Source organism: Triticum aestivum, chromosome 3A, assembly GCF_018294505.1.
Source record: "Triticum aestivum cultivar Chinese Spring chromosome 3A, IWGSC CS RefSeq v2.1, whole genome shotgun sequence".
Lineage (NCBI taxonomy): Eukaryota > Viridiplantae > Streptophyta > Magnoliopsida > Poales > Poaceae > Triticum > Triticum aestivum.
In genome coordinates, this window is record NC_057800.1 from 584374787 (window position 1) to 584402043 (window position 27257).

The 27257-nt window shown below is 45.3% G+C and overlaps 1 pseudogene; it reads left to right on the top strand.

The window, feature by feature from the left end:
- Positions 1-349: 349 nt before the first annotated feature.
- LOC123057003 (aquaporin NIP3-3-like) lies at positions 350-26524 on the top strand (annotated as a pseudogene).
- Positions 26525-27257: the final 733 nt, after the last annotated feature.

Genomic DNA, 27257 nt, shown 5'->3' on the forward strand with positions numbered 1-27257 from the left:
AGAGGTCTATAGGCTGGAGAAGGGTCCAATGTCTGATACCATGTGGACGAGACAAAGAATGAGCAATCCACCTTAGGTGGTGCTGTGATTGATCTCTGCTTATATAGGGCCAGCACAGAGGGAGCGCCGAGCGCTAGCGAGATCGCGTAGTCGATCGTGGAGATCGTGTACAGGAGCATGCAGGCGCATGCAGGACGTGGGCGAGCGGGGGTTGTAATCTATACAACTAACATTGACCACATGCCACAACTAAAAAAGCGCGTTGATCCAGAGCAACAAGACGACATAATGTTATATCCAACCTAAAGCCAAACTACTAGTGCTTGCAATGGGGTCGATGATTGTGTCGATGGAGCCGATCACAAACGTCGACGACGGCAACGACGATCCACCGCCCTCCCATGCAGCTCGCCAGCGGCGTCCTAAGTTCCCAAACATGGTAGTAGTGCCACTCCTGAAGAAGGTACGAAACTGAACCTTCTTCTGGCTACATTCCTTCGGGCTTCGGCCAACCAAGAACTAATGGTTCGATCAGGCGACGGTGGAGTTCCTCGGGACGTTCATCCTAATGTTCACCCAAGTGTCGGCCATCATCATGGACGAGCAGCACGACGGCGTGGAGGGCCTCATGGGCGTCGCCGTGTTCGTGGGCCTGGCGGTCACGGTGCTCGTCTTCTCCACCATCCATGTCTCCGGGTGCCACCTGAACCCCGCGGCGAGCATCGCCATAGCGGCCTTCAGCTACCTCCCGCCGGCCCACCTCGTCCCCTACGTCGCCGCGCAGGTGCTGGGATCCACCGCCGCCTCGTTCGTGGGTGTCAGATGGAAGCATTCCTACTCTCTGTAGAGAGCCGCATGAGTTTATATTGATCGAGGGCAAGAGGCGCCCTTGTCGTGGCTTACAAGTTTACCTGATCGCTAGATTTCAGGTTCGGTACATAGAGATAGAGATAAAGGTTGTTACGGGAGAGAGACAGAGAGAAGATAAATAGTTGAGATTACAATCTATCTCTAACTCTAACACCCTCCCTTAATCTCAACTATCCTACATTGAGATTCTTCTTGAATTCCTCAAATGGCTTGACTGGTAAAGCTTTGGTGAATCCATCTGCAACTTGATCTCTGGAGGGAACGGATTGTATGTCCAACTTCTTCTCTGCAACCCTTTCTCTTACAAAATGAAAGTCAATTTCTATATGCTTGGTTCTTCCATGAAATACTGGGTTTGCAGAAAGATATGTGGCTCCTAGATTATCACACCACAAACATGACACACGATGATGTTTAATTCCCAACTCATTGAGCAACGATTCAACCCAAATGATTTCAGCAGTAGCATTCTAGTGACTTGTATTCAGCTTCAGTACTTGACCTGGATACTGTGGCTTGTTTCCTAGCACTCCAAGAGATAATATTAGAACAAAAAAATACTGCAAAGCCTCCAGTTGACTTCCTGTCATCATTGCATCCTGCCCAGTCAGCATCCGAGAAAGCACTAACAAGAGTGGAGCTGGAGCGTTTAACTTGAAGGCCTAAACTCATAGTATGTTTTATATACCGTACAATTCTTTTAACAACTGTCCAATGTATAATAGTGCGTGCATGAAGATACTGGCAAACCTTGTTAACAGCAAAGGAAATATCTGGTCTTGTCAATGTCAAATACTGTAAGGCTCCTACTGCACTTCTATACCTTGTGATTTCTTCCTCCTTGAGCGGATCACCTTCAAAAGCTGAGAGTTTTTCTGAAGAGGATAATGGTGTAGGTGAAGGCTTACAATCTTTCATCCCCATATGAGCTAGAAGTTCAGTGGCATATTTTTCCTGGTTCGGTGCTATGCCATCTTGAATCTTCTTTACTTCAATGCCCAAGAAGAAGTGTAGACCACCAAGATCCTTCAAAGCAAACTCTAAGCTCAAATCATGTAGAAGGGCATTAGTAGCACTTTGCGATGAACTTGCAACTATAATATCATCAACATATACTAGTACAAAAATAGTTGTGTTTGCCTTGTTGTAAATGAACAATGAAGTATCCGCCTTAGATGCAACAAAGCCTAAACGCCTTAACTGAGAGCTTAACCTTGAGTACCATGCCCTTGGTGCTTGCTTCAGGCCATAAAGCGCCTTGTCAAGCTTGCACACATGATGAGGTGCTTTCTTGTCTACATACCCAGGTGGTTGTCTTATGTAAACCTCCTCTTCCAGAACACCATGCAAAAACGTGTTCTGAACGTCTAGCTGTCTCAAGCTCCATCCTATGGACACAGAAATAGCTAGCACAAGTCTAATAGTTGCAGCTTTGACAACAGGACTAAAAGTATCCTCATAATCCAAACCATAGCGTTGTTTGAACCCCTTTGCAACCAAACAAGCTTTATAGCTGACAATGGAGCCATCTGCCTTTCTTTTGATTTTGTAAACCCACTTACAGTCAATAATATTTTTACCTCTTTTCTCTGGTACAAGATGCCAAGTCTTGTTCCTCATGAGTGCCGAATATTCATCATCCATTGCATTTTTCCATTTGGGATCTCCAAGTGCATCTTCCAATGTTGTTGGTTCTCCTGCGATACACAGCATACCATATGGAACAACACCATCAGTTCGGACTTTGGGGTTTCTTATACCTTTTTGCGACCGAGTCATGACACGTGAAGTTGTAACTTGTTGGGGCTGGCTTTGACGTGTACGTGCTGGTTGTGCTACAGGAGATGGCGCAGAAGACTCCGGCACAAAAGATCCCGAAGAGTGCCCAAATTTGCTTTCCACAGCAGATCCCGTGGCCTGAGGTGTGTCTGACTCATCGGAGTTTATTGCCGCCGAAGATCCGCCGCTGATTGCTGGCGCATGCAAAAGTGTCGGGGATCCTGACGCTGACCCCACCAAATGTCCTGCCGCTTCGCTGATTGCTGGTGCATGCGGGCGAGAAGCGACCCTGACGCGGACCCCATCGAATCTGTCGTTGTCGCTTGCCCGCGCGTGGGACACGGTGTGGACCGCGGTTCGTCCGCACGTGATGACGGGGCGCCAGCTGATTGGCGCGGCTGGAGGAGACCAGGTGCGCGGCTCGGCGCGTATCTATGCGCCCGATCCAAGGCACTCAGGCGAACAGGAGTTCCAGGTGACTCCAAATCCGCCTCGTGCTCCGCGCCGGCTTCCTCCTCTTCTGCTGCATGCAACATAGGCTCGTTTTCTGCAAAAATTTGATCATTTTCTCCACCAATTTCTGCACCGTTTTCTGCTGCATGGTCCTGCACACATGGAGACACAGCTCCACTAGTAGGATCATCAGTTGGATTAGTACAATTGTCGCCCCCATGATCAGTGTTTTGGAGATGTGGTGGAAGAAGAAGGATTGCTTGTTTGAGAAGTGCTCCGTCATTAGGATGAAGGGATTCGAATGGAAAAATTGACTCATCAAATACTACATCATGAGAGATATAGACCCTACCAGTAGACACATCTAGGCATTTGAGTCCTTTGTGAATGGGACTATACCCAAGAAACACGCACTTCTTTGAGCCAAAAGCAAGCTTGCGTGTATTATATGGTCGAAGATTGGGCCAACAAGCACAACCAAATACATGTAGCGACTTATAGTCAGGAGAGACGCCAAAGATACGTGTGATGGGAGTTTCAAAATTTATGACCTTGCTGGGTAGCAAGTTGATGAGATATGTGGCAGTTAAGAAGGCTTCATCCTAGAATTTTAGTGGCATAGATGAATTTGCTAGTAGAGCTAGCCCTACTTCAACAACAAGGCGATGCTTCCTTTCAGTGGAGCCATTCTGTTGATGTGCATGAGGACATGCAACATGATGTGAGACGCCAAGTTATTGAAAGAAGGAATTTAGTTTTCTGTATTCACCTCCCCAGTCGGTTTGCATGGCAATGATTTTAGTGTTTAATTGGCGCTCAACAAGATTTTGAGAGTTCTTAAAAACTTGAAAAACTTCAGATCGTTTCTTGAGGAGGTAGATCCATGTAAACTTGCTATAGTCATCAATGAAACTAACATAATATGAGTATCTACCAACGGAGGTGGGGGCTGGCCCCCACACATCTGAAAATACAAGCTGTAATGGAGTAGTTGAAATACTGGTAGATATGGGATATGGCAGCTGATGACTTTTAGCTTGTTGACATGGATCACAAACAGACTCAATATTGGACTCATGAGAGTACGGAAGATTATTCTTGCTAAGAACAAATTTAAAAATAACTGACGAAGGATGACCTAGTCTACTATGCCACTTTGATGATGAAGGCTTGACAGCAATGAGAGGTTGTTTATTTGACGATGTTGATGAAGATATGAGCGGGTAGAGACCTCCCACGCATTTGCCCCTAAGAAGGATTCTCCTCGTGTCCAAGTCCTTTACCAAAAGAAATATGGATGGAATTCAATGAGAACACGATTATCAAGGGTAAATCTATGAACAGAAAGGAGGCTCTTTAATGTTGTGGGCACATATAGAACTCTTTTAAGATGCAAGTTTTTCATGGGAGTTTTAACAATTGAACTACTAATGTGAGTAATTTCCATACCAGATCCACTTGCAGTGTGCACTTGGTCATGCCCACGGTACTTGTCTCTGACTGTCAGCTTGTCGAGTTCCCCTGTAATATGATTAGTGGCACCGGAGTCCGCATACCAATTTGTGTCGATGTCGTAGGAGTCGGTGACGACATTTGCCTCTTTTTCTTCATACTCATCGTCTTCATAGCGATCCCAACACTCGCGGGCGCCCCCGCGATGATGCTTGAGGCAGATTTGGCACTCGAGATAATCCCAGTGCTGTGGTCGTTTCTACTGTTGTTGTTGGGGACGACCGCCTCTCCTGTTGCCGCCGCTTGAAGAAGAGGAGGAGGGCGAGTGCCTCCCTCGGCCACGGCCTCTGTTGCCGCGCCCGCGCCCTCTACCACGAGGGTGATCGAGCCCCCTGTACACCAGGTTCGCGGAGGTGTTGAAGCCAGCTTTTGGACCGTCGCCTAGCATCTCCACCCGTTGATCGAAGGCAGCGATCTGGGCGAAGAGTTCATCGACGGCGATGGAGGATTTGACGACGCCGATCGCCGCCATGATCGGATCATAGTCCCGATCAAGACCAGCAAGGACGTAGTCCACCATCTCTGGATCATAGACAGGTCGGCCTGCTGCAGCAAGTTCATCCCCCAGATTTTTCATCCGGGTGATGTAGGAGGTGCTTGACATGGAGCCCTTCTTGGTAGTGGTGATGGCAATTCTCAAATTCGTGATTCGAGATTGTGACTATGAAGCAAACATACTGGTAATGGCAGTCCATAAATCAAAGGTATTTTATTTACTCACAACTTGGGCGAGGATTTCCTTTGACAGAGAGTTCAGGAGATAGCTGAGAACTTGCTGATCTTTGGACAGCCATGGCGCATAGAGGGGATTGGGCACCGCGACCATTGTCTTGTCCGACTGCTGCTGGTGCTCCGTCTTCGAGGGAGCTGCGTCGGTTCCATCAAGGAGGTCGGTGAACTGCGCTCCTTGCAGGTCCAGCATCACTTGAGCCTTCCACAGGAGAAAATTCCCCTTGGTAAGCTTCTCGGTGGGTGGTGCACCTAGGTTGAGGGCAACGGGAGCCGAGGAGAACATGGCGATCTGATTTTTTTGGTGATCGTGGAGCTTTGGCTAGATAGATGGGAAGAGGATGGCTCTGTATACCATGTCAGATGGAAGCATTCCTACTCTCCGTAGAGAGCCGCATGAGTTTATATTGATCGAGGGCAAGAGGCGCCCTTGCCGTGGCTTACAAGTTTACCCGATCGCTAGAATTCAGGTTCGGTACATAAAGATAGAGATAAAGGTTGTTACGGGAGAGAGAGAAGATAAATAGTTGAGATTACAATCTATCTCTAATTCTAACAGTGGGCAACGCCATCTACCACCGCGTGAACCCCGGCATTGCCACCGTCCCGAGCGTCGGCGCCGTCGAGGCCTTCGCCGTTGAGTTCATCATCACCTTCGTCCTTATCTGTAGAAAACTAGGATTAAGCATATGCAAAGCTGCAGGGACGTGTGCGTGTTAATATAGGGCTCAAGGCCAAGAGATTACAAGGGTTGGTTAGGCTAGGACTGATCTCCAAGTAATCTAACAAACTATGGGATCATATCTCTAAGCCTAACCATATTACAACAACCATACTCACACACACATCACAATACAATGTTTAACACTCCCCCTCAATCACAACTTTCTAAGTTGAGATTGTGCCTAAAAGGTTCTAATTTCCGCAAGTTGAGAGGTTTAGTAAACCCATCCGCCACATGATCACCCGTAGGTATGAATCTGATATTCAGCAGTTTATCAACCACTCTTTCTCGAACAAAGTGGTAGTCAATTTCAATATGCTTCATCCTGGCATGGAAGATAGGATTAGCAGACAAATAGGTTGCACCAAGATTGTCACACCAAAGTGATGCTGCTCTTGGATGAGAAACACCCAACTCTGTTAGCAAATTCTGAACCCAGATAATCTCTGCAGTGGCATTAGCTAAGGCCTTGTACTCAGCTTCTGTACTTGACCTAGATACAGTTGGCTGCTTGCGAGCACTCCAAGAAACCAAATTACTGCCAAGAAACACTGCAAAGCCTCCTGTTGATCTTCTATCATCAGGACAACCTGCCCAATCTGCATCTGAAAAAGCACTTACAAGCATCGAGTCTGACTTTCCAATTTCCAGTCCATGACTCTGAGTCCCTTGAAGATATCTAAGTATCCTCTTTACTGCAGTCCAATGTGCACTAGTAGGAGCATGTAAGAACTGACATACTTTATTTACTTAATATGAGATATCTGGTCTACTTAATGTCAAATACTATAATGCTCCTACAATACTTCTGTACTTGGTGGAGTCCTCTGCTCCAAGGATCTCTCCATCATGAAGAGACATTTTCTCAGAGGTAGACAAAGGTGTAGATGACGGCTTACATCCTTTCATGCCCATTCTCTGAAGTATTTCCTGCACATATTTTCCTTGTGACAACACAATTCCATATTTTGCATTCTTTACCTAAATTCCAAGGAAGAAGTGAAGACTACCAAGATCTTAAAGTGCAAACTCCTTGCTCAAGTCCATAAGAAGAGCTTCAACTGCTTTAGATGATGAACTAGTGACAACTATATCATCAACATAAATAAGCATAAAAATGGTTATCCCACGTCGGTGATAGAAAAACAATGAGGTATCTGTAAGTGCATCTAGTGCCCCTTAGTGATTTTGGTGTATTGAAGACTTATAGGTTAAGGGACTAATGCGTGTGTGAGTGTACACAGGTCTATAAGTCTATGAGGAGTGGGATATTTACAGGAAAAGTCGACCCCTAAAAATGAATATCTTCAACTGAAGTTTTTGGTATTTCTGAAGACTTTCATGAAGACTTTGAAAGTGAAGAAATTGGTGTGTCCGTGAAGACTTGATATTCATGCGAGAAATATGAAGCTTGAAGACTTTCGTGTTCATAGTTTTGTTTTTCTCTTCCTTGAGTCATAGGAAACACCGTACTGTTAAAGGGGATCGAGAAAATACTAAGGAAAAATTTCCATGTGATGCTCAACTCAAAATCCTACACCTACCAATCCCTTCGAGTGAAGCCATTGGAAATCTCATACAGTTCAGTCAATTTCTTTAGTGACAGAGACGAAGTTCTTCTGGTCTCTGAGGAATTTGTCCTGACTGAGGAGTTAGGAATTCGCCAGTGCGGATTGCCTACACAGTGAGGAACATGATAGCCCTGAGGATTTTGCTACTCAAAATTCCGACCGTTGCTGTGCTATGTGCCAGCTGCGCCAAAATATATATCCACCTAACGGTCATATCATTGAAGGGCATTTATGTCTTATCATGTTGGGCTGCTCCCTAGGCTATAAATAGCCGCCCCCTACAACCACTAGCTGGTTGGCTGCTCCGAGAGAAACTGACACTTGTCATTTGAGAGCAACCCATCCTCCGAGGACTTTGAGCGAAAATCATCAAGTGAGGAAAAAACAAAAACCAAAAACCCAAACACCTACAAACCCCACGTGATTGAGCATCACTAAAGAGATTGATCCTGAGTGGATCCAACGCTTGTTACCTTTGAAGACTTTGCTTCTTTCAGATGGTTAGGTGTCATGGTCTAGAGCATCCAAGAGGAATTATGGATCATCGAGTGACCAAGTTTGTGAAGGTTTGGAAGTCGCCTGAAGACTTACCACGAGTGATTGGACGAGGTCTGTGTGACCTTAGTTCAAGGAGAATACGGTGAGGACTGGGTGTCTTGGACTAAGTGTCATTGACTGGGTGTCTGGGACTGTGTCTCCTCGAGTTTAAATACTCAGCCGCTCCAACCAGACGTAAAACTGAGACAGAAGTTGGAACTGGTCTACCAAATCATTGTCCTCACCGAGCTTATTGGTTCTATTTCCTCAACTCTTTCATTTCCTCATAACTGTGTTGTATGTTTGTTCATATCTGTGTTTGAAGGCTTTGATTAAAGACTTTCTCAATTTCCTCAGTTCAATTTCTTCAGTCTGTTTGTCTTCATCCTGTGTTATCCTGTGATTACGCTTCCTGTACTCTGTGTCTGTCTTCATTTCATCATGATGACTATGCTTGTATTCTGTTATGTTTACTTTTGAGTACTTATTCCGCTGCTAGTAGTTCTTCGCTAAGGAATTTCCTCACCGGCAAATTCCTCAGTGAAGAATTTCATAAAAATCACCTATTCACCCCCCCTCTAGTCGATATAACGCACTTTCAATTGGTATCAGAGCAAGGTACTCCCTTGTTCTGTGTGATTTTGGTTTAACCACCTGGAGTTTTAGTTATGTCGACTGCAGGTATGATCAAGGTATCTACTGGGTGTCCTACCTTCGATGGGACGGACTACCCCTACTGGAAGAATAAGATGTGAATGCATCTTGAAGAAATTGATAACGATCTCTGGTATGTTGTGGAAAATGGTGTTCCCTCAGTCACACCTTCTCTGAATGCTGCCGATGTGAAGAGATTCAAGCAACTCAACTCTCAAGCGAAGAATATCATATGTTGCCATCTGAGCAAAGGATAGTATGGCAAAGTGAGTGCTTTGGAAACAGCGAAGCTTATCTGGGACAGGTTGTCCAAAGTGAATGAAGGAGTCTCAACTCAGCGTGACTCTCGAGTTGATGTTCTTCGCAATCTCTCCAACTGCTTCAAAAGACTCGACAATGAAAATGTTCAACAAACCTTCGATCGCCTCACTGACATCTCAAATGAGCTTCAAGCACTTGGTGCCACTGACATCACTGACCATGAGGTGGTGAAGAAATTGCTGAGATCGCTTGATTCCTCATTTGACACTCTGGCATTGATGATACAAGAACGTGCTGATTACAAGTCACTTGATCCCGCTGATATTCTCGAGAGGCTAAATACTCATGAGTTCCAACTTGCTGAAAAGAGAGATCTCTATGGTTCAAGCTATGGCAGAACACGTGCACTGAAGGCCAAGGCAGTATCTGAGTCCGAAGATGAAGACTCTGGTAGCAGCCTTGGTGATCCTGAAGAACTGAGCCATGATCTGGCTCTGCTAGTGAAGAAGTTCCAAAAGTTTTCAAGACGTGGTCGCCTTGGAAGATCCTCAAGGAGCAATGATTCCTCATCCAGTGACTACAAGAGGAGGCTCTGTCACAAATGCAAGAAACCTGGACATTTCATTCAAGATTGTCCTCAGTGGAAAAAGGAATCAAAGAAGAAGAAATACAAGGATTACAGTTCTGATGATGCGAAGAAAAAGAAGAAATCCACAAAATCCTCATCAACAAAATCCTCCAAGCCTTCATATCACAAGAAGAGCATCTCCAAGAAGGCCATGGCATTCATTGGCAAGGAAATGGACTCTGAGGATGAATCTAAAGAAAATGAGGAAGAGGAGTCATCTGAGGTGTCCAAATCCGGAGTGGCGAGCCTTGCTCTCGCTACTGCATTCATCAGCAAGTCTATCTTCAACACCGAAGAAAATGACCTCACCAACAAGGCTGATGAAGGCGATGATGACTACGCTCCCACCTATTGCTTCATGGCAAAGGGTGCCAAGGTACTCAAATATACCTCCTCTGAATCAAGTGAGAATGAATCTGATGAAAACCTTAAACCCAACTATTCTAAACTTGCTAAGATTGCTATAAAACAACAAAGGGCTTTAGAAAAGGTTCAAAACATGCTAAATAAAAGTGATGATATGTTGGGTGAAGAAATGGATCGCACTGAAACTTTGACTGAAAATCTTCAGAGACTTCAGTCCAAGCTTGACAAACTTCAAAGTCATCATAACACTCTCTTATCGGATCATGGGAAGCTTTCTTATGAATTTCTTCAAAGAAAGCAAGACCTTGAGAAGCTAAGAGTGAGTTATGAAGATCTTCAGAAGGAGCACGATTCATTACTTGCTCAACAAATCAGCGCTTCTCAGGAAGAATTTGTCCACCATGCTTGAAGTGCATTGAACGTGAATCTGCTAATTCTTCACCTGAATGTTCAAATGCTGCTAATGTTTCAAATTCTTCACATGCCTCTGTTATCACTAATTCCTCATCTGAGGACATTGCTAGTATCACTGACAATGCAGGGCTGAAGGAATTGTACACGACAGGAATGTACAAAAGCCTCAAAAGGCATCAGGCTCTTTGTGATGTGCTTAAAAAGCATATCCTCAACAGGAACCCTAGGAAAGAGGGTATCACCTTTGAGAGGAAACTCAATGCTGATGGTACATATTGGAAGCCTGAGCAGTACCCCAAAATTACATGGGTTGCTGCAAAGGGACCTCCAGTTGATCCATCTAACTTATCTGGATTTGCATGTGAATCTCCTCATTCTGATGATGAGTCAATTGACTCCAACTATAAGCTATTCAAAAATCAGAATGGTGAAGTATTTGCTAGATATGTTGGCACTAACTGCAGGAACGACTCCCCTATGCACAAAATCTGGGTTCCCAAAAGATGTCTTGAAAATCTTCAGGTGAATGTCATCATGACACCACCTGTGAAGAATAGGAACCCCAGATCAAATTCTTCATATGGACCAAATTCCTCATATGGATCAAAGTCCTCACATGAACATCATCATGCTAATCCGTCTGTTTCGCAGGGAAGATCTAAGGATTATGGATATGTGCATTATTCTTCAAATCATTATGTCCATAAGTCCTCGAAGAATTTCTCTGCTTACTCTTATGCTTACTCTAACCCCTTTTATGTGAAACGAAATGGACTGGCTTCTATGCCATCCTTTTCGTATGGAGCTCGCAGAATGATGAACTCTTTGCCACCCCTTCAGATGTGGGTGGTGAAGAAAAAGAACTAATCTCTTCTGCAGGGTCAGGTCTCCAGACACACATAATCGTCTGAAGAATTTGCTGGAGACCTGAGCATGCCTGATAGGACGCAGGCTAATCATGAAGAAATGAACTTTCATTTCTCACGTCCTCATATTGCTTTATCAGTTCTTTTACTTGATGAAATTGATCTGATGAATTGATGTCATATTCTTCATTAATGAAGTATATGAGTTTGTAAGCTGCACTAATTCATCTGCAGGATGATCAACCCAAAGCCACTGAGTTGGTCCTCGATATTGGATGTACAAACCACATGACTGGTGACAAGAATCTATTGATGGATGCTCCATTATCTCCGTCGCATCTGAAGCATATCATCTTTGTTGACAAAGACAAAAGTCAGGTATTGGGTCTAGGTAAGGTTGCGATTACAAAGGATCGACACATGGACAAAGTCATGCTTGTTGAGTCCTTAGGATACAACCTTATGGCTGTCTCAATGCTTTGTGATCTTGATATGGTTGTTGTCTTCGGCAAGTACCGTTGTGTTGTGGTTATGGAAGCTGACAATTCCAAAGTCTTCGAAGGCTTTAGGAGAGGAGACCTGTATATTGTTGATTTCTCTACAGGACCACAACCAGCCGTGTGCTTACTTGCAAAAGCTTCGGAAGGTTGGCTCTGGCATCGACGACTTGGTCATGCAGGCATGAGGAATTTGCACACGCTTGCGAAGAAGAAGCATGTCATTGGCATTGAGAATGTCAAATTCCTCAAGGATCACCTATGCAGAGCCTGTGAAGCTGGGAAGATGACCAAGGCCAAGCATCCAGCAAAGACTATCATGACCACCACTCGCCCATTTGAATTGCTTCACATGGATCTCTTTGGTCCTAATCATTATTCTGCTATCTCAAATGAAGCATCTCAATATGGCTTCGTTATTGTTGATGATTATTCTCGCTACACATGGGTACACCTTGTTACTTACAAACATGAAGTGCAGGAAGTCTTCAAACGATTCTCCTCGAAGGCTTCAACCAACTTTGGTGTGAAGATCAAGCACATCAGAAGTGACAATGGCACTGAGTTCAAGAATTCTGGTCTCGATGACTATCTTGATGAACTTGGTATCACTCATGAGTTATCTGCTCCTTACACTCCTCAGCAGAATGGCGTCGTGGAGCGCAAGAACAGGACTCTTGCTGAGATGGCTCGCACTATGCTTGATGAATACAAAATGCCTCGTCGTTTCTGGACTGAGGCAATTGATACTGCGTGCCACATCATCAACAGAGTATATCTTCACAAATTCTTCAAAAAGACTTCCTATGAACTCCTCACTGATAAGAAACCCAAAGTAAGTTATTTCAAAGTCTTTGGTGCTAAATGTTGGATTAGAGATCCTCATCACAACTCAAAAATTGCACCGAAAGCACATGAAGGTTTTATGCTTGGTTACGAAAAGGACTCGCACACCTACAGAGTCTTCAACAACGTTCTTCACAAAGTTGTTGAAACTGTAGATGTGCGGTTCGATGAAACTAATGGCTCGCAAAGAGAGCACCTACCTACTGTGATAGATGAACCAACACATGAGGAAACTATCAAGTTCAAGGCTACTGAGGATGTCATTCCTACTGAAGAATCTGCTGAAGAATTCATTCCAGAACATGAAGAACGTCGAGCTAATGCACCTGAAGAAAATGCTGAAGAAAATGGTGCTGAAGAAAAGGCTGATCAAATTCTTCAACAACAACCAGCTCATCCTCGCATTGCAAAAGAAGTGCAAATTGAAAAGATCATCAATGACATCAAAGCGCCAGGTCCTCTCACACGCTCAAAAGCTTCACATTTGTCTAACTTTTGTGGGTAGTATGCTTTTGTCTCTATTACAGAGCCCACTAAGGTAGATGAAGCATTTCTAGAGCCTGAGTGGATTCAGGCCATGCAAGAAGAATTACATCAGTTCGAGCTCAACAATGTCTGGGAACTGGTCAAACATCCAGATCCTCGCAAGCACAATATCATCGGCACAAAGTGGATCTACCGCAACAAGCAAGATGAAAATGGCCTTGTGGTGAGGAATAAGGCACGGCTTGTAGCTCAAGGCTACACACAGGTTGAAGGAATTGATTTCGATGAAACTTTTGCACCTGTTGCTAGACTTGAGGCTATTCGCATATTACTTGCTTATGCTAACCATCATGATATCACTCTATATCAAATGGATGTGAAAAGTGCATTCCTCAATGGTAAGCTTGAGGAAGAAGTATATGTTGCTCAACCCCCAGGTTTTGAAGATCCAAATAATCCTGACAAAGTCTTCAGACTCAACAAGGCCCTCTATGGCCTCAAGCAGGCCCCACGGGCTTGGTATGATACTTTGAAGGAACTCTTCATGAAGAAAGGCTTCAAACCCGGTTCACTCGACCCTACTTTTTTCACTAAATCTTATGATGGTGAATTGTTTGTGTGCCAAGTATATGTTGATGATATTATCTTTGGCTGTACTGACCAACGTTATAGTGATGAATTTGCCTATATGATGAGTGAATAATATCAAATGTCTAGTATGGGAGAGTTGAAATTCTTCTTAGGTCTTTAAATTCGTCAACAACACAATGGCATATTCATATCTCAGGAGAAATACCTCAAGGGTGTACTGAGGAAATTCGGCATGCAAGATTGCAAATGCGTCAAAATTCCTATGCCCACAAATGGCCATCTATGCACTGATGAAAATGGTATTGACTTCGATCATAAGGTATACCGCTCCATGATAGGTTCCTTATTATACTTATGTGCATCTAGGCCAGATATAATGCTTAGTGTTTGCATGTGTGCCCGATTTCAAGCTGCACCGAAGGAATCACACCATAAGGCTGTGAAGCATATTCTTCGATATCTAGCTCACACACCAACACTTGGATTATGGTACCCCAAGGGCTCGGCTTTTGATCTTGTTGGATATTCTAACTCTGACTATGCTAGTGATCGTGTGGATCGCAAGTCAACATCTTGTACATGTCATTTCCTCGAACGATCCTTGTTCTGTTGGTCCTCGAAGAAACAGAACTGCGTATCACTATCTACTGCTGAAGCTGAGTACATTGCCGCTGGTTCTTGCTGTGCCCAATTGCTATGGATGAAGCAAACTCTCAACGACTATGGCGTCAACATGAAGAATGTGCCTCTCTTCTGTGACAATGAGAGTGCCATCAAGATTGCTCACAACCCAGTTCAGCACTCGAAGACAAAGCACATTCAGATTCGTCATCATTTTCTTCGTGATCATGTGTTGAAGGGCGACATTTCTATTGATCATGTGAAGACTGAAGAACAGCTAGCCGATATCTTCACAAAGCCCTTGGATGAGAAGAGATTTAGCAAGTTGCGGTGTGAGCTAAATATCCTAGAATCTTCGAATGTTCTTTGAAAAGGACACTTATCCTAACACTTATGCAAAATTGATGACTTAGATGTGCAACACATGAAGAAACATTTTACTTTAATCAAATAAAGAATAACACTCTTAGTGTGAAGAAATTAACGAAGAATTTGATTCTCAGAACCCTCCGATAATTGTACGCGGTGTCTGAAATTATCATTCTTATACGGTGGGTCACGCCACCACCAAAAGTTGAAATTCCTCAAATTATTCATATTCTTCAACTTTGCATAGTCTTCACTGGTTCTGTCATTTTTCTTCATTGGCTATATATATATATATATGAGTTTATGTCCTCTACAGCATTCACTTATTGCTATTTCTTCAAGTTGGTTCTCTACTAAGTGAATGTGATCGGACCCTTCCCCTATATGCTATACTCAACCCAATCTGTTCGCAAATTCTTCATGTACGTTCTATTTGAAACTCGTTCAAAATCTTCACTGTGTCCTTGTCAGCTGAAGAAATTGTGAACGGAACTTTAAAATCTATCTTATCTAAATTTTCGGCTTTGCCGCTCAAACCGTTCCGCATCCCACGATACACTTATCCACTCACCCACGATCTAACACAAACTCCACCTCTCACTACGTGGGTGACACATGTCATGCGAATGAGAAGGGTCTGGGGCACGTTCGTCCAATTTCTTCGGAGCAGTTTTTCACCGTGGCTATAAATACCTCTCCTTTCCTTCCTCACTTCTTTTACTCCGCTCGACCTCTCTCTCCAGCTCGAGATTCTCAAACCCTAGCGCCGCCGCTACTTCATCGCCGCCAGTGAGGAAGAGCTTCACTGCCTCGACCTTGTCGCTGACGTACTCGCGCCGACCGCAGACATCTTCACTCTGCCGCCACTGTAGCCGTCTTCCTCCGCCAAGTTAGGGCGTGGAAGATCTGCACAGACGAACTTCATATCTCCTCACTCCAGTTCGTCGTGTTCTTCGTCTAGGGTAAATAAAAGTTACTTTTACTGCCCTCGTTGATTTGAATGATTATCTACAAAATCTTCAAAAGTGTTTTTCTTCATATCTTCACACACTGAACACCTCACAAAGTCATCTGTTCTTGATTCGTTTCTCTAAGCATCATTTTTCTTCAAGATTCCTCAATTGTGTGGATCTTCGATCTATACAACTCTGGAACCTAAGACAAAGAACGCTTAGTGAAAATCTTCAAGACTCATCTGGTCAAATTCCTCAAACTTGTTCTTTTTGAAAAACCTTCTGAGAACGCATATGACCTCTCCAAATTCCTCACAACTATACTCTGTTCACAGGTACACATGTGAGCTGCTCAATCACTAGGTTCTCATCAACTTAACTCATTTGCAGCGTTCCTCGAAGAAAAGTTGCATACTTCTTCAGAGAATTCAATTGTTCAAATTCCTCAACTGAAGAAAATGGCTGATGGTAAAAGGCCACAGAAGGGAGGAAAGAGGCCTGAGGTAAATACAGTGTTTGAAATCCCTCATGACATATATGCTGGGTACTGCACACCTCCTGAGGAAACCAAGAATGAGTGCAAAGTGCGCATTCAGAAGATAGAGAGGAGATGGGCAAGAGAATGGAGGGAGTACAGATATGTCACTCCTAAGTACATGAAGAAATTCGCACTCAATCCTACATGCCCAAGAGCACCACTGGCACCTGGCCAAATTGCTGATCCCACCAGCCTCAAGCGAGGTGAGGACTATCCTGATGAATGGGTCAAGCGCCAAGGCAAGTTGGCTAAGCAAGCTAGAGAAGCAGTGAGGAAATTTAATGAAGACTCTGCTGCTGCTGCCTCTGCTGAGGTCCTTGCTGTCAAGCCAAAGAAGGCTATGTCAAAGAAGCCTGCGCATAAGCCAAGTGCTTCCTCAGCAATGCCCTCATGGCTAGAATCATCAAAGCCCTCACGGCCAATTACTCATGCTGCTCCTGTTCCTCCAAAGTCCTCAGCTGGCCCCTCACTGCTGAAGGCAAAGGCCACTGCTGGACGAGGTCCACGCCCAAGTCCTCAAAATAAGCAAGTCGCTTTCCAAGTGCCGTCTGATGAAGACGAAGCTGATGATGATGAACTTGCAGAAATCATCAGAGACAGGCAAGTCAGGGCCGCTAGAGCCAAAGGATCAGAGGTGCCACTGCTTTTGGATCCCAAGCTGATCCTCGACTATATTGATGATTGGCACAAGGACCCCAATACTCCCTTGCCTGACTTCAAGCTGACTCCTGGCCAAAGTCACATGCTGACCCACTTTATTCAAGAAGAAAAGTGGAAATTTGAGAAGGCCTGACAGATCAAGAAAGCGCAGTACAAGAAGGAGAAATTTCTGAAGAACAACATTGTCACTATGACAACTGATGAACTTGTAAAAATCCAATCTGAAATCAAAACCCTCAGCGATGACTTCAAAGCCTACTATGCTGATTGGCAAGGAGCCAAAGTTAGATTTGTAAAGATAACTCAACAGTTCACTTCAAATGTTGCTACCCCAACACAACAGGAAATTCCTCAGGCTGAAGCATCTGCTCAGCCGACTGAAGAACATGCCAGCACCGCTGATGAAAATCAGGCTGCTGAAAAAAATGTGAGTTCCAAGGCTGATGACTGCACTCCAGCCACTGAAGAAATTGCCAGGGCATCCACTAGTGATGCGCCTGAAGAAACTGAAGAAATCAGGGCAACTGCATCAGTTGTCCCTGAAGAAAATCAACCAGACTCCTCTGCTCCTCCTGCGCCAACACCAACTCCAATCCTTCCATCTGCATCAGATGTGAAGAAGACCAAGGCTGCAGAGCATGCTGCAGTGAAGAAAAGGAAAGCATCAGCTGCTTCAGATTCTTCAGCTCCGAAGAAAATGAAGCCTATGACAAGTTCATTTGCACATCCGATTGATGTTGTTCCCATCTCAACCAGGCCATCAAAGGACCTTGTTCTTTTTGATGAAGAATATGTGATCCCCAGTGGATCTGATGAAGAAACTCCTTCTGCTGCTTCGTCTGAACCGTTGGATGAAGAAATTGAAGTGGATGCGATCCCTTCAACACCTATCATCTCCTCGCCTATGCCTCAGTTCACAGCTGAAGAGGCTGGCTTTGAAGAAATGGAAGATGAAGATGTGGACATTGGTTGCTCCACATCCGTAATCAGTGATGAATTCTGGGAAAGTCAGCATCCAAACTCTCCAATGTTCACCCCTCTACAGCAAATTCCTTAGTCCCCCACACAAACTGTTCACATGGGCTCTGAAGAAACTCATCCCACTGCATCTGTCCATGAGGAAAATCCAGCCACTAGCGCTGAAGAAACTGTTGCTGCTGCACAACCAACGACGCAGACTGCCACTGAGGAGGAACCACAAATTCCTCAGCCTGAAGAACCTGCGATTGAGATTCCTGGGGTCGTGATGCAACTCACTGACACTCCTCTGCCGAAGCCAAAGGATCCATTTTCACACAAGCAAAAGTTCAAGGCTGATGATTTCTTCGGCGAGCACGTATTCTTCGAATATTACAACCCATATGACTCTGCTAGCATTAGGAAGAGGCATTTTTGGACTGCTAGTCAAGCCAATTTGTATTCCTCAGTGTTGTTCAACAAGGAGAAGATTTTCTACCATGAGCATATTCCTCACGTGGATATGGAATCTTTGTCGTGCTTCGCACCAGTCCTCAGTGTTCTTCACGATGCTGGGCTGCTCAACTTTTGCTCTGACATCTGCGATTGGAATGAAGAACTGATTCTTCAATTCTATGCAACGCTGCACATCACCGGAGATGCTGAAGATGTGAATTCATGGGTGCTGGACTGGATGTCTGAAAACACTCACTACACTGCACTAGCCTCTGAATTGCTTCGTGCTCTACCACTCAGTCCTCCCCTTGAAGAAGCTCACTGCATCTACAGTGAACCTGAGCTCACACATCATTACATGCAGGTGTTGATGAAACCTTTGAAGCCAGGTCAAGCACCAAGAACCAAATTCCTCGTGAAGGAATTGTTGTACGTGCCCAGAACTGTCTATCGTATTCTTACGAGGACAATCAGTCCTATCAAAGGTCACGACTCATCTGATGAGGAAATTGTTGGCATCATGAAGAATCTTGTATTCAACATCGTTCATGGCATTCCTGTCAATTATCACAATTTCTTCATGAGGACTATGGCCAATATTGCACTGTCTCCGTTTGAGCTGAAGCCTTATGCACCTTGGATCATGAGATTCCTCAGGACAAGGTCTTCACTCAACTACAAAGCTGATTTCCAGAATCATCTCAGCTACTTGCCCCCAATTGAAGTCCTCAAGCAGACATATTCCTCAGTTGATGGAAAGGGCAAGGCACCAGCTGTAATTGATGAAGGCATTCGTCCATTGGATGGTCAATTTCGCAAAGCTGCATCTTATTCCACCAATGATGACTCTGCCACACATGACTCTGCCAATGCTCCCAAGTCCACTCCTCAAGCCACTGCTCCGCGCGTGATGACAGACCGTGAACTTCTACTTAGTCTTCACCAGAAGGTGGATCGAAATCACAAATGGGTTAAGCGTCAGTTTGGTTCACTTCTTCACAGCATGACTGCCACACACAATGCAGTGAAGAAAAACCACTACTACCTCCATCAAGTCTTCGGTCGCACCTGGGCAATCTTGTCACATCTGTATGGTGAACAAGATCTAAAGAACATGGGTCTTAATGAAGATTTTGACTGGCATGCACCTCCACCGAAGAAATTCAAGAAGGTCAAGGTTCCTTCTCTGGTGGCCAGCTCATATTCTTCATCGCGCGACACTGATGAACATGAAGATTTGGACGACACTGCGGCAGGCCCTACATCAACCAACGACCCCAACAACGCTGGCGCTCCTTCATCACCATGATTATCTTCAGGGGTGTTAGTCCTCATTTTCGATCCTTTTGGTCATTCGATGACACAGGGGGAGAAATATGAGTTAGTCTTCAAGCGGGTCTACTATATGGGCATTTTTTTGCTAAGTTACAACTCTCGTTCTTCTGAAAATTTATTGGATCGAGTTGTAATCTTAAACCCGATGGTGCTCTGATACTTTTGGTGCACTGTGCTCTGATACTCTTGATGCACTATTCTGCATGCTTATTCCTCGTTAATATTATTGCACGCATGCTGAATTTCATCAGGCACCATATTTCATCATGCATTTCAAATTCTTCATAGTATATGTTAAATGTGTGTGTGAATTAAAAGATATAGGGGGAGATCTCCATGATTCAACTCTTCAAGTGTGCATTGCTTCAAAAGCAAATTCCTCACTATGCACATCTTCAGGGGGAGTTCTTCCATATCTTGCAATCAAATTCCTCAATATCAATATTTACACTTCATAGGTTTATCCCCATTGAAAACTTAACCTATATTGTCATCAATCACCAAAAAGGGGGAGATTGTAAGTGCATCTAGTGCCCCTTAGCGATTTTGGTGTATTGAAGACTTATGGGTTAAGGGACTAATGCGTGTGTGAGTGTACACAGGTCTATAAGTCTATGAGGAGTGTGATATTTACAGGAAAAGTCGACCCCTAAAAATGAATATCTTCCACTGAAGTTTTTGGTATTTCTGAAGACTTTCATGAAGACTTTGAAAGTGAAGAAATTGGTGTGTCTGTGAAGACTTGATATTCATGCGAGAAATATGAAGCTTGAAGGCTTTCATGCTCATAGTTTTGTTTTTCTCTTCCTTGAGTCATAGGAAACACCGTACTGTTAAAGGGGGTCGAGGAAATACTAAGGAAAAATTTCCATGTGATGCTCAACTCAAAGTCCTACACCTACCAATCCCTTCGAGTGAAGCCATTGGAAATCTCATACAGTTCAGTCAATTTCTTCAGTGACAGAGACGAAGTTCTTCTGGTCTCTGAGGAATTTGTCCAGACTGAGGAGTTAGGAATTCGCCAGTGCGGATTACCTACACAGTGAGGAACATGATAGCCCTGAGGATTTTGCTACTCAAAATTCCGACCGTTGTTGTGCTATGCACCAGCTGCCCCAAAATATCTATCCACCTAACGGTCATATCATTGAAGGGCATTTATGGCTTATCATGTCGGGCTGCTCCCTAGGCTATAAATAGCCTCCCCTACAACCACTAGCTGGCTGGCTGCTCCGAGAGAAACTGACACTTGTCATTTGAGAGCAACCCATCCTCCGAGGACTTTGAGCGAAAATCATCAAGTGAGGAAAAACCAAAAACCCAAAACCCAAACACCTACAAACCCCAGGTGATTGAGCATCATTGAAGAGATTGATCATGAGTGGATCCGACGCTTGTTACCTTTGAAGACTGTGCTTCTTCCAGACGGTTAGGCGTCATGGTCTAGAGCATCCAAGAGGAATTGTGGATCATCGAGTGACCAAGTTTGTGAAGGTTTGGAAGTCGCCTGAAGACTTACCACGAGTGATTGGACGAGGTCTGTGTGACCTTAGTTCAAGGAGAATACGGTGAGGACTGGGTGTCTTGGACTAAGTGTCCTTGACAGGGTGTCCGGGACTGTGTGTCCTCGAGTTTAAATACTCAGCCGCTCCAACCAGACGTACAACTGAGACAGCAGTTGGAACTAGTCTACCAAACCATTGTCTTCACCGAGCTTATTGGTTCTATTTCCTCATAACTGTGTTGTATGTTTGTTCATATCTGTGTTTGAAGACTTTGACTGAAGACTTTCTCAATTTCCTCAGTTCAATTTCTTCAGTCTGTTTGTCTTCAGCCTGTGTTATCCTGTGATTACTCTTCCTGTACTCTATGCCTGTCTTCATTTCATCATGATGACTATGCTTGTATTCTGTTGTGTTTACTTTTGAGTACTTATTCCGCTGCTAGTAGTTCTTCGCTAAGGAATTTCCTCACCGGCAAATTCCTTAGTGAAGAATTTCATAAAAATTGCCTATTCACCCCCTCTAGTCGATATAACGCACTTTCAGCATCTCCCTTTGAGGGAGTAAATCCAAGTGATTGTAACTTAGAGGAGAGCCGAGAGTACCAAGCTCTAGGTGCTTGTTTTAGTCCATATAGTGCCTTATCAAGTTTGCAAATATGACGTGGTGCATTTGGATTCTCATACCTAGGAGGTTGCCTCATGAACACTTCCTCTTCCAGAACACCATGCAAGAACGTGTCCTTTACATCTAGTTGTCTTATGCACCAACCTCTAGATACTGCAACTGAAAGAATCAATCTAATAGTAGCAGCTTTTACCACTGGACTAAATGTATCCTCATAGTCAATCTCATACCTCTGTTTAAATCCTTTAGTAACCAGACGTGCCTTGTATCTGTCAATGGTGCCATCAGATTTCCTCTTTACCTTATAGACCCACTTGCAGTCAATTACATTTCTACCTCTGACTGGTGGAACTAGACGCCAAGTTTTGTTCTTCATTAAAGCAGCATACTCTTCATCCATTGCCTCCCTCCAACGAGGTTCACCCAATGCTTCTCCAAAAATTTGGTTCACCTGTTGCACAAAACGAGCCCCAACGTACACAACCATCTTTATATATTTTAGGTTTAACAATACCACTTTGTGACCTGGTGTTGGAGAGCACAGGAGGTCGCGGAGCTGGTCGTTCAAGTTGCTGTAGAAGACGATTTGAAGAAGACGGCACGGCTGCACCGGAATCATCCGCAGAAGATCCCAGAGAGAGCTCCTGTAGCGGATCCAGATCGGGAGACGGGATCGCCTCTCCAGAACTGCCACTTGGCGCGCCTGGGTTGGCATGCAGCATCCTGTCGGGCGCGTTCCCGCCCACATGACGTGGACTCCGCTCATCCACATCCGGGAGCCGACCACCCGCACGTGGGAGTGGGCCACCAGGCCCCGTCGAGGCTGGCTGGCGGGCGACGCGACAGACCGCGGGCCCGCTGCGTGACCCAGACTGGTCTGCCGCCAAATCAGGAGACGGCGCGGATCCCGCCAGGGATTCTCCTACGCCTGCGCCAACTGACGCATCTGGCGCCACGGATCCCGAGCGATTCGCCCCGGGATTGACGTCTGGATCTTCTGCAGCCTCCTCTGTCGTTTCTGCATGCATAAAATCATACGAATTCTGTCCAAAATCTTCTCCGTTTTCCTGCATACTTGCATCAAGGTTTTGATCAAAGGTATTATTAGACATAGACATGTGGTCAGCAGCATCTACTACTCCCCCTTGATCAAAACAAGGTGATGGCAGAAGATGAACTGGTAAAAGAGTGACCTCTTTGCGTAGTTGAGCACCAGCATTGAGATGGAGTGTGGCGAAAGGAAACACATGTTCATCAAAGACAACGTCCCTAGAAATATCGACACGACCAGAGGCTACATCGAGGCACTTGTATCCCTTGTGTAGGCTGCTATACCCCAAGAAGACACATTGTTTTGACCTAAATTCAAGTTTGTGCTTATTGAAAGGGCGCAGATTAGGCCAAACGGCACACCCAAAGATGCGGAGAAAGGTATAGTCAGGTTTCTTGCCAAAGAGACGTTCAAGTGGCGTTTGGTTTTTGATAACCCTACTAGGACACGGTTGATAAGATACACGGTGGTAAGAAACGCCTCGTCCCAAAATTTTAAGGGCATAAAGGCATGGGCAAGAAGGGACAGACCAACTTCCACAATATGCCGGTGCTTCCGTTCTGCAGATCCATTCTGCTGGTGAGCATGTGGACATGAGATGTAATGAGTGATGCCAATGCGTTCAAAAAAGGAATTGAGTTTTTGATACTCACCCCCCCCCCCAATCCGTTTGCATAGCAAGAATTTTGCGATCAAAGAGACGTTCAACATGCTGCTGAAAGAGATGAAATTTCTCAAACACGCCAGAGTTATTTTTGAGCAAATAAATCCAACTAAACTTGCTAAAATCATCAATAAAGCTCACATAATATTTGTGTCTGCCTACAGAGATGGGTCCAGGACCCCATACATCCGAAAAAATAAGCTCTAAAGGAGCTTTTGACACACTAAAAGACTTAGGATAGGGAAGTTGATGGCTCTTGGCCATCTGACAAGCATCACAAACCAGCAAATGATCTTGTTTATTTGACAAAGGAAGACTAAAATCTCGAAGAATTTTCTGAACCACCGGTAATGCAGGATGTCCTAAGCGCTTGTGCCACCGTGAAGTAGATGGTTTGATCACACTTAGAACTTGTGGAGAAGGAGCATCTTGCCGGCCAGAAATAGGAAACAAGCCACCCCTACTCTCGTTTTGAAGAATGGTCCTCCGAGTGGCGCGATCCTTAACAAAAAAGGTTTCAGGGTAAATCTCAAGAAAAGCATGATTATCTTTGATGAGTTGATAGGCAGAAAGTAAACTTTTGTCGGCATGCGGACAGTGAAGTATGTTCTTGAGATCTAAGGAGCCATGAGGAGTAGATAGAACTGAATGACCGACATGTGCAATGTCCATACCTTGACCACTTGCGGTGTGGATTTGCTCCGAGCCGGTGTAACGGTCATGAACAGCAAGCTTCTCCAGCTCATCGGTCACGTGGTTGGTTGCGCCGGAGTCGAGATACCAGTTGGTATCAACTCCATAGGAGTGGATGGCATTGGCAGAACGGTTCCTGCCGCCACCACCACCTCCACCACCAGCAGGGTTACGCACATTGTTATTGAAGTTGTGGTCGTCGCGCTTCTTGCAGCGCCACGCACCATGCCCCTTGTTCTTGCAGATTTGACACTTCTCGCGGTCACCGTGGTCACCGCGATCACCACCCTGGCGAGGCGCTCCGCCAGAGCCGCCACCACCAGAGTAGTTGTCGAAGAAGCGGACGCCCGTGTTGTTGTTGTTGTAGCCACGGGAGCCGCTGTTGCTGCCGCCACAAGAGCCTTCCTAGTTGGAGTTGCCACGGCCTTCGCCTTTTGCAGCAACGTTGGCGGAGTAGGCGGAGGTCTGTGCGGCGATGCGTGACTCAGCATCAAGCAGTAGCGAGAATAACTCGCCTAGGCCAATGGGCTGGTCGGTGATGGTGCGCGTGGAGACGACGGAGACGAACCCGCTGTACTCCGGCTCGTGCATGAGCCCCTGGATGATGTGAGAGACAACATCATCTTCATCCAGAGGCCTCCTGGCGGCTACAAGTTCGTCAGCGAGCCCCTTCATCTTGGTGAAGTAGGCAGCCACCGTCATGTCGCCCTTCTTGGTGTGGCCGATCTGATCGCGAAGTTGGATGATGTGGGCACGGGATTGCGAGGAGAAGCTCTGGAGAAGAGCGCTCAAGGTGGCGGCGGCCGTCGTGCAGTTGCTGACCTGCAGGAGCACTTCGCGAGAAAGGGAAGCGATCAAAAACGAGAGCACCTGCTGGTCCTGGGAAACCCAGATGGCGTGCTCTGGGTTGGCGGCGACGGTGACCTCCTTCTTGCCGACGACGTCCCTCTCCATGCGGATCTCGGCGTCAGGTTCCTTCTGGGAACCGTCCAGGAACCCCATCATGCCCGCCGCGCGAACATGTGGTAGTACCTGCACCCTCCAGACAAGGAAATTCTCACGGTTCAGCTTTTCCGTGATGGTATGGCCGACGGAAGTGAGGGAGGGTCCGGCCATGGCGGAGGAGGACGATGAGGACATCTAGATGCGATGGAAGGGTTATGCTCTGATACCATGTAGAAAACTAGGCTTAAGCGTATGCAAAGCTGCAAGAACGCGTGCATGTTAGTATTGGGCTCAAGACCAAGAGATTACAAGGGTTGGTTAGGCTAGGATTGATCTCCATGTAATCTAACAAACTATGGGATCATATCTCTAAGCCTAACTGTCGTGGATATGAGACACGGGTATCCTCATGGAGATAGGTCGCGGCCCATCATGGGAGGTGGCCCAGTAGGCCGACTTAAACAGTTTGAATAAGACCTGGATTGCTATCTGTCTTGTAATAGAAAAGAGACTAGTCCTAATCCTATTAGGACTCTACATGTAAGCCGGCCCATTCAACTTATATAAGGAGTGGCAAGGCTCCCCAAGAGGGACAAGGGAGAAGCTACAAGCAAGAAGAAACAATCTTAGGGCTAGACACAAAGAGCAAAGCCGGTTTACGGCGACTCCCTCATAATCATAATGAGACCTAGCCACAAACAGCATGTAAGGTTATTACCGGATGATGTTTCCCGGGGCCCGAAGCTGTCTAAGTCCTTGTCTTACGTGTTGATCCACCCTGCGTCTCTCGTCCCGCTCAACCCCTCTCAAGCTACCACATAGATGCGTTGGCCTCGTGACTAAGTCCTAACACTAAAGACATCCGCCGTGACAAAACCACGACACTAACCATATTACAACAACCATACTCACGCACACGTCACAATACAATGTTTAACATTCTCTTCGTCATAACCGTTGTTGCCACTGATCCTCATGCAGTAATATATACAGTACTTCTTCCTTTCCTCCTATAAGTATTTACTCTTTGGTGTCTTCCTTAGATAGCTGGTGATCTCAGCTGTCTTACCAAAATGCTTAGGTGAAAGAGTTGATTGTGGTGGCAGTTGGTGCGACGGTAGTGATGAACATTCTCGTCGTAGGATAAGTGGAATCTGTGAGTGGTACAAGTATATATATATTGGGTCCTTTATGTTTTGGCTTCAAGCTGATCATGATTTTACTTATGCTGGCTGAATTTTGTTGTGAGAAGGCCATCGACAGGTGCATCTATGAACCCAGCGCGTACAACAAGATTTGGGTTTATCTGCTGGCTACACCACTGGGTGCTATTGCTGGAGCTGGATCCTACGTTGCAATTAAGTTGTAGTAGTTACCAAGATGCACACGAAAAAGAGTTTGAAAGAGACCAATGTAAATAGTTCAATCTTTTTAGCAAAGTGCCTTTTTTGCAGTAACATTTGCTGCTCTATTCACTAGTCCTTCTCAAGGCACAACTGCGTGTGCTTAGAAAATCTCTATCACATCTCATATCATTTAACTTCTCAAATGACCTTCTAAAACTTAACTTCTCAAATTTTAAGGGGTCCGGTGTTTTGCACTTAGCCCTTTCCCAAATTATTAACTCCTCAAAAGCTCAAATTTACACAAATGCTCATTTCAAACTGAAACTAGATTTAGTGCATAACTGTACAACGGTACCACATTAAACTTAGTACCTTAAATGTACCATAGTACCACTAGATTAGAGCTAAAATGAGCTAAAAGGGGGGTTAAACTACTCCTTGCCTCACCGGGGAGGAGCTCGATGACCACCGTGTTGCCGGAACGCGAGGCCTCATGGTCATGGGTGCCCCTTCGAATCCACAAGATCAACGAGCTCCATGAACATTGCGTCTTGGTCCCTCTACATCGCCACCAAGGTCACCTGGCTCCGCTCAACCTCGTGCTCATCCTCCATCGATGACGCAATGGCGCGGTGCCCCGCCACGGCATCGGGGTTGGCAATGGTCACGACAGTGTGCTCAATGGTGAGTTGGACCTCAGCAGTAAGTTCCTTGACTTCTTGCCTACAAAGTCAACCACGCATCGCACAACAACTC